We start from the raw sequence: 14,927 nt of genomic DNA, 5'->3' as shown, positions 1-14,927 counted from the left end.
CTGTGGATGATGTTTTTTTTTCTTTTTTTTTTTTCTTTCTTTAAAAATGGGTGAGGGGCAGTATCATCTAGCAAAGACCTACAGGGAAGACCAGTATCAGTCTGACAACAATTCACCATCAGAGAAAAGGCTGTTGTTTGCTGCATGAGATGTATGTGGTTGCAATTCTCTTCTTCCTCTACCTCTTGCAGGTAGCATACACTTCAGGATGTAGCTTTGACACTTACAGTCTGCATGAGTTGTGCTTATAGTTATACGCTTATTAAATGATTGTGTGCATTTGTACTTAGACTATTATAAATCCATTACTTCCCTGAGGCCATAGGAAATGGTTTTAAAATGTGAGGCATTTCTACAGGGAATTCAAAGACAGCAATACTAAAGCAATGTACTTGGTTTGCACAGATCAATGTAGTGCAATAACTGGGATGATAAAGCAGGCTTAAAACATTACAAATGTGATTGGATGAAAGCTTAACATGACATTGAGTAATTATCACTACAAAAGTCTCCTAAAACACCTTAAGAAAAAAAACAACACCACCACAACAATAACAAAAACCTCAACAGCCTGGCAGTAAATCATAAACCAGAAATGATGGTGTTTGCACTCAGAACTAAGGCCTGGGTAGTATAACCACACAGTAGCAGTGAAACTTCAAATTTGGCCTTCTCTTTTTTTGTAAGATGGAGATGGTATAGGTCAAAGAGTTGGCATGTGAGATATCAAGACATTTTTGACAATTCTGAATTTTCCACCAAAATAAATACATACATAAATAAATAAATACATGACCTTTTCTTCATCAGTAATTTTGTTTCTCTGTCAGGGAAAAAAAAAGTGTTCCAAACCTGACACGTCCTAGTTGGGAAGTGAATCAAGGAATAAATAAATAAATAAATAAATCAGTCTTAAAATTGAGATTCAAAAGTAGTAATTAAAGTTCCTACCAGGTTCAGATGGTGGTGCTAGACTGAACTAAGGCATAAATGTTACCCCTTGTGCACTGAGATTTACATGCAAAGTCAGGATGATGAGTTAATGCTTCATCCCCACGCAGGCAGACAAGCTGTACAGGTAGTGAGACTTCTTATTTTTTTCATGAATTTGTATTAATCTGAAAATAAATACTAATGAAGGGAAATGTTTCCTTTTTTTGAAGCACTGAGCCACTTATAGGAATAATTTTGGGGGGGAGGAGTAGGAAGGGAGTTTATATCTCAGACTTCTGTCATTATCTAGCTTGAACAGATGGAAGCTCAGCCACTTGTGATTAAATCACTGAAATGAAGATGGACATCACTGAAATGGTGGTCATTCATTTGCTCAATTCTAAAAAATTAACAATGATTAGCTATGGATATGGATTTCCCGAAAAGGAGAACGAGCAGCCTTTTGCAATAACTGTAGTCATTGGGAGATGTGTTCCCACATCACATGCATTCATGGACAGGGAGCTTTGATTCTCCATTTCCATTTGGGATGCATTCAGCAATGACACCCTCAGCAATGGGACCGTGAACATGTCTGTATGCTCAGCACAGACAGCATGCTTCTGGTTTTGGAACAGAGCAGTTGCTGCTTAAGTCCACTTGGGATCTAGAAGTAGTGGGTTTCAAGTCCCTGTTTTAGAGTGGGGTTTGAAACTCTCAGTCTGAAAGTGTCCAGTTCTCTTGGCTCTAAACTAATGGCAGTTATTTTGGGTCCTGTCTGAGAAAGTGGATAATAACTCCTCCCTCACAGGATGTTGAAGAATGCAGCTTCTTTGAAAAGTACAAAAACATATTAAATAATAATAATAATTTTAATTTACAAAAAAAAAAAAAAAAAAGTCAAATCAATAAAATAGCACTCATTAGATCTTCAATCAGCTTCTCAGTGCTCCATTTTAATTAATTGCCATCTGGTGCAGCCCCTTCTCTCCCAAAGCAACTGGGAATATTCTTCTAGAGCAGGCACACAGCAGTGCTACTCATATGCTAACCACTTCTGACTGGCGATCCTAGGAAGCCTGATTGTTTGAGGCAAATCGTCTCCCCAGGGACTGCATGATTTATTCCCTGCATTTGGGTTGCAAGGTTTTTTGTAGGGAAAAAAAAAAATACTTCCATGTCATTTATAATGGACTTCACTCCAATGAACGGACATCTTCTTGCATAATAGGACTGCAGCTTATCAAATAGTAAAACCTTGTCACTCTAAATTGCTGGGAACAGGACCGATCCAGCCAATGTTGATTCCTATGTCCACTTTGTCATGCCATGAATTTTTCAGTGGTTTGCGTGCGTATAGAAGTCATGGCTGTCAGCAGGGAAGAGCCTTAGCATGCCACAGGGAAGCTGCAGAGACAGGTGGGTGTGATTTCTCAGATTCTGCTCCTTAATATGTTATCCAGTTTTAAGCACTACCTAATGTTCATTAGGGATGATCAGAAAGCCATATGGCCTAACAAATGCAATACGTAGTTCAGCATATTGGCAGAATGACTCTCTTAATTCTGTCTCCTATTCCACCCTCTGCCTGGTGGAGAGGATAGTGAGGAGGCTGGTTTCACCACGTTGAAGAGATGACAGACTTGATAACTTTAGTATGGAGCGTTTCCAGAGCCTAACAATGAATGGCACTAGCTTTCTAAGGGGAGAAAAAAATAGGCACAGATTTTCAAACACATCAGCAGGTTGCAAAAAATGTGCTGATTAGCCATTTGTATATTTGACTAGGGACAGTTGGCACTTGAGAGATCTCAGATTAATTTCTATTCCTGCAATGTTTTCTCTGTGTGACCTAGGCATACTATTAAAGCTCCCCATGCTTAGATTCTCCCCCTTTCTCTCTGGGATAGGAAGTGGGTCTTGGTATACGTTTATACAGAGATGAAATGATCCTGCACAAAGCCTCTGAGCATATTCACAACACTGTGGAAATCTTGGGCCTCTTGTGGTTACTGGTGTTTTCTTGGCCATCAACAGTCAATGAGGGCAGGTTGTCTAACATGGTGGAGGGGCATCAGGACCATCCCATAGAACTGGACTTGTCTGTCCTGGGGGCTGGCTTCTTCCACAGCAAGGTTTGCCCGGCCACCCTCCTACTCTCGCATCCTGCTACCCATCACAAGCTGTAGCCTTGAACCTCTGATGCAGTGTTTCTGTGACCCAAGGTGATGGAGTGCCCACAAAACTTCTCCTATGATATTTTGGAAAATGTGATTGTAAGATGCATTGGTAAATTTGAAGAATTATTTTCTTTGATACTTAATCTTTCTGCTATTATTTTCTGCATAAACAAAAAAAAAAAAAAAAAGCTGCGGAGAATTTGGGGTGATCCTTACTCTGCTGTAACCACTGTGTTCATCTCTCTTTTCAAGCCTGGGGTTTGAACGTGTGCTCTCCATAGTCACCGACTGCCAGCAGGAATGCACCTCTTATGCTACTGCATTTCCTCAGCAGTAGCACAGATGAGTAAATTTGGGCAAACGGCTTTTTTGAAACAGAGCCCACAAAAAGGAATAAAAATGACATCAGCAACAGTAAACTACTGTTGCAAATAACAGCAAGGAAGTCTTAAAGCAAAGGTTGGCTGTGTCTATATAGAGGCAATACTTAGTGTCTGTGTGATATACAAGGCATCTTATCTCTTTGAGAGCAGGAGACTATAAAAATACAATTGCCAGAACGAAAGAAAATTGAAGCTGATTGCCATAGCAACAAAAGAATTACATTGATGAAACAGAAGCACATAAAATCCTTGTATGCTACATTAAGGACAAAGCAATCAAAAGTAAACAAGAGTGGATTGGAATTTGTTTGGCTGAAGCTGGAAATGACAAATGTATCCAGCTGATGGAGGGAGAAATAAGCCTACAAGCAGGGAAGGGGCAGCCCCACGGAGCCAGGGACTAATCCTTGATTTCCTCCAGGATTGAGACCTGAGGAACACAAGACTGCAGGTGCAGGGACTTCCCAGTCTTTGAAGGCAGTCGGTGGAAGGAAATTCCCAGTCATGAGGTCAGTAACATTCAACGTCTTTCACCTGTACTTTTACACAGATCTCCACGACTTTCTCCCTGAGACTGCCTGGTTCCTTTCCTCTGCTGAATTTCTCTCAGCTGGATGAAACAAGCTGCTAGTGTAAAAAGAAGTTTTCTTTTTCCACCTGCTTCTCTTGAAGCATCTTGCTCAGACAGGCAGTTACTTGGCCATGAAAAAACATGTTCCATCCTCTATGGCACTGCACTTTTGTCCTATCAGGTCTAAGACATGATGGGACTGCAGACACTGCAGCAGAACCAGCAAATTTGCAGAATGCACTGGTGAAACCACAACTTCAGCCTATACAACCATTCAGCAGTTTACTCATGTGACAGGCTGGGAGGACTGAATTTCCAGACCTCATCTCCTCACGCAGCATCAAAACTGTAGCGGCAGATGCAGCACAATGCTGTGCTTCCTCTTTGGGGTCTGAACCCCTTTTTGTGGATGGATTATTGCTGACCTGCTGGGTACTGTCACCTGCTGAATCATTCCCACAGACAGTTAGATGATTCTGCGTATGACACAAGCAGCATAAAGCTCAGTTACTGTTGTACAGTTCTTCCAGAAAAGGAGGGTGCTCCTATTTGTGCCCCACACATGAGCTCTAGCAGACCAATCCTGATTATATGGAGAAAGTACACATGATGTTACCCATGTCAAATCCATCTGAATTAAGTATCTGTGCTACAAAGCTTGGGGCTTAGTCTGGAATAATAATAATAATAAAATGTTTTTAAATGGAAGATATTTTCTGCATGCAGCTTTAATTAAAACCTTAATATTTCTTATCATAACAAAGCCTTGAAGTCAGTCCAAATGTTGTAGCTAAGCACAATGAAAGTATTCCAAGTGGTGGACTGACTTGTCCTTAAGATACAGGAACATTTAATCTACTAGATCTTAGACTGCAATAACGACCAGACCTTTCAAAGTTAAGACAAAAAAAATATCTTAAGACTAAAATAAAGTTGACAGTTCCTTTAATTAAACTCATCTTCCTTTCAAAGGAAGTGACAAAAAGAGTTAAGGAAGATTAATTAAGACTTAAATGCACTAAAATGACTCAAGGCATATTTAAGTAAGACTTAAATTAGTCTTTCATTTGGACATAGGAGATTCCATTAACACTAATGAAATGGAGACAGCCAGATACTAAACCCTTTGCTCTAAGCACTGCTTGGAGGCTGTTTCCAAAATCCTATCCATCTCCCAGATCTTATAACAATCCTGATGGTTGTTTCTTTAATATTTGTCTTTTTTTTTTTTTTCTCTCTTTTTTTTCTTTTCTTTTTTTTTCTATTGTACTTAGAGAAAACTCTTAGTCCTATTTGGGCTTACATGTTTCCTTACATGACAAACTATTCTCTTCTGCAGGACCCTAAGGATAGGGATATATTCATCCCTTGGGACTGGCACCACTTCGGCTTTTAGGAAATGTCAATTCAAACTGAAATCTTGCTCTCCATCTGGTAAACAAAAGATTTCCATGCAGATTCTAGCTCTCTGGTGCTCCCTAAAAACCTGGTATTTACCAGGTAACTGCATTGTGCAGCAGTTCCAGCTACTGCATTAAGATGGCCCTAAGTTATGAAGAGAAAAATGCAGATAACAATTCTCTTGGTTTGCACTGAAGTAAAGGTTTGTAGCATCTTGCCATGCGCAGATGGGCATGAAAGTCATCCTGGTCACCATGGTAATAAGATAATCAAACCAACCCTTGAATTTTTAACTCCGGATGATGAACAGCAGAGACAGAAAGTATCTGGGCACAGGGAGAGAAAAAAGGTGTTACATGCAAAGACATCTGTGAAGGAGAATGGAGCTGCACCCACCAACCACAGGCAGGCTCTCAGGTGTTTTCTTCTCACAGGGTCACAAAAAACAGATCTTTTTAGTAAGAAATCCCTACCAAAGCAGGAAGACAATGTTAGGAGCTTCCCCCAACCCAAAACAGGATCAGTCCCGTGTTTGAAAAATGAGTGAATTTGTGCCCACAGTGGCTGCTGTGGGGGCTTCTTGGCCTTCTTCAGTGTGTCTCTGCTCTCCAGGTGGTCCACAGACTTCTGTGATTGTTGTCCTTGCTATTGCACTTCTTTTTCTCTTGATCTCTGCTTTAAATCTGCCTTGCTACAGTGTGTAAACCCATCATTTCCAGTCCTGCCTAGTGTGGGTTAGGCAAGGGGACAGTTCAATGCTTCTTTAAGGACAATGGCTGTTATGATATACCCCTTTATCTTCTGTTCTTCAGGCTGAAACCCTCAGCTCATCTGGTCTTTCCTTAGGGTCACGTTGCTTACACTTTGATTGTTCTTGCCATTCTCATTTATTTTCCTTTACTCACAAGAAAGGCATCCTCCTTTCCAGGATTACTCTTGCAATAACAGAGCTCCTCTTGTTTTTGTCTTCTGTACATTGCATCTTCTGTTTCTCATTGATTTTATTTTATTTTATTTTTTATCTCCATCAAAGCAGACTGTAAAACCAGGGGGGAGGGAGGAATTAACTTCTATTCATTTTTGTTGGGGTTGCAAATTGGATCCATACATTTCTCTAAGTAGGAAAACAAACAAAATGCCAATACTCTGGGGAGCACACGTAGCAAAACTATGCAACAAGAAAATCTGTAAACCTAGTTTCTCTCTGTGGGTGGCTAAATGGCTGTTTAAAGCCATTTAGCATCACACACACAGTTGAAGAAACAAAATAATAAAAGAAAGAAAGCTGCATCTTCCTATTAAGGAAGCCTTTTGTTTCCCCCAAATTTACTGAATTGGTGATTTAGGATTGCAGGGTTGAAGCTATTTATGAAGGGGAGAAGAATTTCATTTGGGCTTGTAATTGCATTAACACGCACTTGTGAATATACGCTCAATGCAATGCTCCGTGTCAGTTGAATCGCTACTCCTGTTGGCCAGAGTCCAAAAATACTTCAGGCACAGTGGAGAAGGAGACAAATGGGCACTGTTTTCATGGTTAATGTGCATAGGCATTAGCAGGCATGGCAGTAGGGATAGGAAGGAAAAGATGATGAAAAGCTCAGGAAATAAAATCCATTGCTGCCCTTCGTGCACAGCAACCTGGAGGGTTGCTGCAAGTGTCTCTGCTTGCTTCTGTTTAGGAGCCAGAGCTCTCTGTTTCTGTAGGCATTCCTAAACTTGAACAACAGATGTACTGCAGGTGTCTGCAAAGTCCTGGAGGAGTGCTGGGGGTTGCTGGGTTTTTAATACCTTGGATAGGGGTAACATCAGGTCACAGCAGTAGGGAGGGATCATTTACTCTGCTGAACTCCATCCTGCTTTAATTGCTCTCTCTTACTAAATCCCAGATCAGTTAGTTGAAAACTAACTCAGATAGCACTTCAGGAAGCTGCTGTGACAGCAGTGTGAAGAGACCTGCATGCTCCTTATCTTGTAACATTCAGAGCCAGGAGATCTTCCCACAGGCTTTGGTAGAACTTCCAGGTCCTGCAAGAAGACATTAGCAGAGGTGCAGCTGGGATTTGCAGCAGGAGATTTTTTCAGGCAGTTTACAGATGACACTGCCATGCAACTTTCCCTGCAAAGAAGTCACAATCTGCCTTACAGCTGGATGAAACAAGAAAAAAAATTCTTTTGCTTCACTGACACCCTGACCCATCATGACAGGACTGAGATTTGCATATTCTGCATTGCTTGTAACATTTCATGCTGAAGTATGGAGGAGTAAGTGCAGGATAGAGCACAGAAGACATAGAACTGTTTTTCCTAACCTGTAATACAGGCTTCTTTGAGGTCTTATGCTGATTTCAACTCAGGAAAAAAAAAAAAAAAAAAGTCTCCAAACAGTACAGCCTTCACATGTTATCTAGTAAAAATGTAAAGCCACACTCTTGCTTTTAAACCCAACACACATTAGCCCCCATCTGCAGCTGTCGCCCAGCTAGTCAGATTACCCTGGAACTATAGTTGAATGTTGGCTTGCGATTAACCCCTTTCCCAAAAGGGAAGAGCATGGATTCAAGGCATCTATCTTATAGAAGATATTGGGATTTCTTGTTGTTGCATAAGTGTCCAAAAAGTTACAAAGGGCTGTTCGTTCAGTCAGGGAGCTGTGTGGTTCAGGCTGAGGTCTGGGATTACAGAAATTGCAGTTGCTAGATTAGAGTTGTCTTTTTTTTTTTTTTTTTTTTTTTTGGTTGGTTGGTTGGTTTTTGTTTTTTCAGATGGGTAGCTAGCACATGTCCTCTTGTTATAATATATCCCCACTGGCTGCATTCAGTTTGGCTTTTGCATTCAAAAGGTCTTCAGTACTTATTCCAGAGTTAAACAAAACCTCCAGATTTGCCATGAAATAAAATAAATGCCCTCCAGTCAACTTCACATACCACATCCTATATCTTTTTTTTTTTTTTTTTTTTTTTTTTTAATTCATCCTCCTGTTCAGCATCTCAGGAATTCCCTTTTGGAGTCTGAAATAGAAATCAGATCCATACACAATACTGGCAGCCTGCCATTTGAAAAAATAAAATTTAAAGGTTGGTTTTCGATCTGGTTAAGGGGAGGAAGTCAGAAAAGATGATGTGTTTGGATTGGATATAAAAGTAATGTGACTATTTGTTGACAATCCTGTGTGCCTATCAGTACCACTACAGAAAATGGCAATACAGGCTGTTTAAATTTAAATGCTGTAGATCAAGCTTTACACCTGCACACAAGGTGTAAAAGCAATGAGCCGACCAACCTAAAATTAATCTGTGTGGGACTGTGAGATATTTTTGGTGTGCTGGGTAATGGATTCCTGCTCCTTAGTGCAGCAGAGTGGAAAAGTCAGGGGGTGCCCTCAATTTGTTTCTAACCTCTAGCATTTTAGCTCCCTTATCATGTTGCAGAGAAGCAACCACTCAGTTTTACATAAATTAAGGGGACAAACACACTTCCTATGCCGCTGTAACTTGCCAGTGATCTTGGGACTGTGGAGAGGATTTGAAAAACAGAAGAAGCTATGCTGACATAGGAGCTAATTAGAGGAGGAAGATAAGCGATGGGGCCCTTGGTATCTTCTGCTGCCTCAAGAAAGCCCAGGATTTCTGAAGGCTTCTCAAAACCTCAGACTTCTGAAATGTGTCACTTAGAGGCATTCTACAATGTGGCAGCACAGCTTAACACAAGGACTGATATTCTTAGGTGCTCGTGATTGAGATACCAGTTAGTTTTAGTCTTTAGACATAACTAAAAAACAGAGGCAGTCACCTTCATCTGCTTGTTCCCTTTGTTCTTCTCCACCTCTTTCTGCTGCTTCACAGTGGCTGCCATTGGATCCAGGAGTTCTTTAGCTCAAAATGGCAACCACCACCAGCACTACTTCTGCTGGTGAGGCCTTGCAGGAGCCCACACCAATATGATAAACTTGGGTCTGGCCAAATCCTTCCCCATCCCTGCCAGGAGCCCACAGAGATCACCCGGTCCTCTGTTCCATGTGAGGACACATTGTGGACATGCCCAAGGAGCTGGGAACAGGCTGTGAAAGACACACACACAGACATGCAGCCACAGGCCTCTGGGTCCAAGTTTTCTTTCACATACAGCTCCTAGGTGCACAAAGAAGCTCTGCAGTTCTTTATTCTTTAGATTTTAATCCCTGAAGGGATGCAGAAACCTCCAGTCTAAAGCACCTTATGTGCAACTTCCTTCTGTTCAGGGAGAAAATCTTATGGAGTGTGGTTTTTCTGCATACTTGGCAGGGTTGTGCTTGACCATATGTCACCAAGTTAGTGGATCACTCTTGGAGAAGCTGAAGGGGTAATTCCCTCAGAGTGGGCGAAGAGCAGGAAGCGTGTACAAATGCCTGATCTCACAGCGACAGAGGGAAGGAGAGAGGACAACCTGCAGATGTCTCTTGTTTTCAGAGGAAAGCCTACAGCCATCCCTCTCCCGGAAACAGGATTTACACTCTGAAGGAAGCAAATTGACACGGTGTAGATGATGACACATGACTTAATGTAACAGTAAAGCACTTCATGTATCAGTAAAGCACAGCTCGAAGGAGAAAAGCAGGACTGCTGCAGCGTCTGTTTTTCAGTGCAGCCCTCTCTGCTTTGTGGCAGCATCTTGAATAGACTGAGACACTCTTTTGGCTTAGACAGGCCAAAAGAGTTACATAGGAATAGACAGGTGAGCTTTGAATTGACTGGACCTAATTAAGACAGTGTCAGATGTATAACTTCCTTCCGAGGCCTAACACTGCCTCCTCTGACTGCCTTTATCCCAGCACAGGCTGTGGAGGACTGTATTTATATACCATGAGGAAGAGGTGTGGTCTCTCGGCCAGGCCCACAAGAAGGCCTGCTGCAGCCGGCCCACACCAACCCTAGGCCTTCCTCCCCTCTGCCTGTCTTTCATTATCACAAGAGATTTGACAAGTAATTTATTAACTCCACAAGCCTTCACAAAGTCAGACTAAATTTAGCATTATTATTCATGGAATTGAAAACTAACAGAATGTCTCCATTACCTCATGAAATAAGGGGTCCATTAAAGACTGGTGAAGAAACTGCTTCCATGGATGCCACCTGCCCATCAGGCGCACATAATCTTTCAGTTCCAATTATCCTCAGATAACTCATTTCTGTTTCAAAATCATGAGTTCATTCAAATATGAAAACATGAGACTATTTGGTCTTTCACCAGCTCTCTCCACTAACTCCTTGGCTCATTTTCATTTTGGAAAATGTGATTTCCTTATTCAGTGCCTCTGTCTTTTGTAGCATGAACTTTCCCCTGAAAGACGCCAGGCCTAGAAAGTAGCAGGTGGAAAACCAGCCTAAATCTATCCCTTAATGTCTAAATAACATGAACTATTGCTAAACTGAATAATAGCCACAGTATTTATTTATGGAGTTCCTATGCCACCGCTTACATTTTCCTAACATATTGCTTCACAAAGCTCTTTGGGATACCTGGAATTGGAAAGGTGGTATATAAAACTGAATTCTATTATATTTTCCATTGTTGTCAGCAACTTCTCTTTTTAGCCTATTTTAAGGCATCTATGTATGCTTCATGAAGTGTGTTCCTTCTCTTGTGTTCCAGGCTCTTGGGAGTCCATTTTAGGTAGTAAAGACTGAATATTAGTAGGTACTACAACTAACATCCTTTTAGAGTAGTAGTCTCTATTCCTGTCAAAAGAACTAAGTAAAGAATTTGAAATAAAAAGGCAGAGACTGAAGCAATGTATTCCTCATTTATCACTCCACTACTTGGATTAAATAAATAAATAAATAAATAAATAAATAAATAAATAAATAAATAAGTAAGTAAGTAAGTAAAATAATCAGTCTCCTTACCCTGAAGAAAAACTCAGATTTTATTTTCCAATTTCTCAGAAGACATTTATTTACCATGAGCTACAAATTCTGATACTGTCTTCTCCCAAGAAATTCACAAAAACAGTTTTTCCATTTTTAACATCGGCATAATAATTTATAATGATTACTGTTACAGTCTGTGAAAAATGTAAGCCACAACTATTGACAGGATAACATGATAAACAAACAGCTTAAATGTGCTGTATTCCATGAAATAAGTAGGATTAAAGGATGAACAAATAAAGGCGATGTTGTTGTGGGAGTCTATTACAGACCACCAGGCCAGGATGATGACACTGCTGAATTATTCTTTGAGGAATTAAGAAATACCTTAAGATCAACTGCCCTTGTCCTTTTGGGGGACTTCAACTTGCCAGACATAACTGGCATTATCACATAGCCAACGTGTGCAAGTTCAGGAGGTTCCTAAAGCACCTCAATGATAATTTCTTGGTGCAGGTGCTAAGGGTGCCAACTAGGAAAGGTGCTATCCTAGATCTCTTGCTGGAGAACAGAGAGGGTCTTGTGGGGGAAATGGCAGTTGGCAGCCATCTTGGTTATAGTGACCATGAGGCGGTTGAGTTTAAAATTTTGGTGACAGGAAGAAAACTGCCACCAAAACTTCAACCCTGGATGTGCCCTGAGCTGGAGGACTGTGACGGTGGGAATGATAAACCCCCAGCTGACCCTGAATGTGTGTGGGATTTGCTGCTCCACCTGTATCCATACAAGTCCATGGATCTGTATGGGATTCATCCCAGGGTGCACAGAGAGCTGGCTGACATTATTGTGGAACCTCTCTTAATTATTTTTCAATGGTCTTGGTAATCTAGAGAGCTCCCAGTAGACTGGAACCTGGCAAATGTTGTACCAATTTTCAAGAAGGGCAAGAAAGAAGACCCTGGCAACTACAGGCCTGTCAGTCTCACGTCTGCCTGATAAAATTATGGAGAAGATTATCATTTAAATTATTGAATCGCACCTGGGGGACAATGCAGTTGTTGGTGCAATGCATCAGGCTGGTGGCCAGCCACCAGTGGGGTCCCACAAGGCTCCATTTTAGGGCCAGTTCTCTTCAATGTTTTTATAAATGATTTGAATGTAGGACTAGAAGGTGTTTGCTGATGATACTAAACTGGGAGGAGTTGTTGACTCTGTTGAGGGTGGAAAGGCCTTGCAGAGACATCTGGACAGATTGGAGAGCTGGGTGATCACCAACCGCATGAAGTTTAACAAAGGCAAGTGCCAGGTCCTGCACCTGGGACGGGGCAACCCTGGCTATATGTACAGACTGGGCAATGAGACGCTGGAGAGCAGCCCCACAGAGAGGGATCTGGGGGTTGGGGTTGATAGGAAGCTGAATATAAGCCAGCAGTGTGCCCTGGCAGCCAGGAGGGCCAACCGTATCCTGGGGTGCATCAAGCACGGCATTGCTAGTCGGTCAAGGGAAGTGATTTTCCCACTCTACTCTGCACTGGTGCGGCCTCACCTCGAGTACTGTGTTTAGTTCTGTGTACCACAGTACAAAAAGGACATTAAACTGTTGGAAAGTGTCCAGAGAAGGGCAACAAAGATGGTGAAGGGCCTAGAGGGGAAGACATACGAGGAGCGGCTGAGGGCACTGGGCCTGCTCAGCCCAGAAAAGAGGAGGCCGAGGGGAGGCCTCATCGCGGCCTACAGCTTCCTCACAAGGGGAAGTTGAGGGGCAGGCACTGATCTATTCTCTTTGTGACCAGTGATAGTACCTGAGGGAATGGTGTCAAGCTGGGACAGGGGAGATTCAGACTGGATATCAGGAAGAGGTTCTTCACTGAGAGGGTTGTTGTGCACTGGAACAGGCTTCCCAGGGACATAGTCATGGCACCAAAACTGTCAGAGTTTAAGAAGTGTTTGTACTGTGCTCTTACTCATATGGTCTGAAATTTTGGGTAGACCTGTGTGGAGCCAGGAGTTGGACTCGATGACCCTTCCAACTTGGGATATTCTATGATTCTGTATGTTAGAGTTGTTCATACAGGTCCCTCAAATGAAAAATGTGAGGAGATTAAACCCCATTGAAGTATATCATATTGATATGCAGATTATGAGCTTTTAGAAATAGATGTATGTTTTCGCCAAGCGAACAAGAGTCAATGCTGTGCTGAAAGGGTGAAAAATCAGAACCTAAGTCATGGGATTTCTGTAATAAACCTGCCTTAAAACCCAGATTTACTGGGATGTGGGTTAGCTACTTAACCAAGCTATCTGTACACATGTTGGGGTCTAAAGAGTTACAGAAGCCCCTAGAATAACTAGTATTATCTCAGAATGTTGGATGTCCTTGCTAGAAGCTGAAAGATCAGCCTTGCCTCCCTTTGTCATTTTTTGGAAAACAAACATTTCATTTCATAATTGTTTCTTTTGTACCTTTTGTTCTGGGAGATCATCTTCTTAACAGTTTAGGCACTCAGATCAAAGTGTCTGATTTCTGAGGGATTTGATGGTTATTATTGCTGTTTTGTGTTTGTTTATCAAATCATTCTTGATGTGTCTTGCAGCAAAAAAAAAAGAAAGTCTCCAAGGATGGGTAAGCTGAACCTAAACTTTCCATCCCAGATGGAAGATGCTGCAATCAGGCGCATCCCATCAGTTCCAACACAGTGATGAATCCAGCTGAGCTACTTGTAATAGACTAAGAAAACAGATGAGCAGTTGAATCCAAATTTTCAAAATAATAAGTTTCCACAGGGAGGCTGCATAATTCTTTTTACAGATGGACATCTTTGGAGACTTGAGCACATTTGACTATTATTAGAAGGAGGAAATGGGAAGAGAATATTTTATTGTTCAAGATTTTGCATTTCCCTGACTATGCTGATCTTAGAATTGTAGGTCTGGGATTTTTTTATTTATTTATTTGTGTGTGTGTGTGTGTGTGTTTTTGTTTTATTGTTTGTTTTAAAATTAGGATTTAAAATGCTTATGAATACTGTTTTAATTACAAGTATGCATTCTTCCTCCCTCTCTTTACAACTTTCATTTAGTGGGATTCAAGAAGGACACTGGGGCTAGAGAGGAACAAGGAAGTGGGTGGATGCGGATGCTGCTATTAAGTTAGAGATACTAAAAATCAAAGGCAGCTGAGACATAGATTTATTCTACTCAGTCTTGGACTCTAAAGCCCATGCTCTGACAGTAGGCATTTGGGCTGCCACTTTCAAAAAGCTATTAAGATCAAAGATGAATGAAATGTTTTCAATTAGACATGGTTAATACTAGAGACTGCTGAATATGGTGATTTTTTTTTTTACGTTCCATCATCTATTCACATGCACACACACACATATGCTCCCACGTACTTTGAACTCTAGAGGGTTTTCGACAAAGATCATTGGTTATACTGAAATTTTGGCTTTGGAGACAGATGTCAGGTATTTAAAGGTAAAGAAGACAGACCGAACTGGAAAGGGACCATTGTGTTCATTCTTAATTGATCTCTTCTTCCTGAAATCAAGAGACTCCCAAGTACACAGCTGAGGATCTGCATTCACATTTAGATGTTACCATGGGTTTC

Source organism: Netta rufina (genome assembly GCF_964035555.1).
Source record: "Netta rufina genome assembly, chromosome: 14".
Classification (NCBI taxonomy): Eukaryota; Metazoa; Chordata; class Aves; order Anseriformes; family Anatidae; genus Netta; species Netta rufina.
This window is presented reverse-complemented; position numbering follows the sequence as displayed.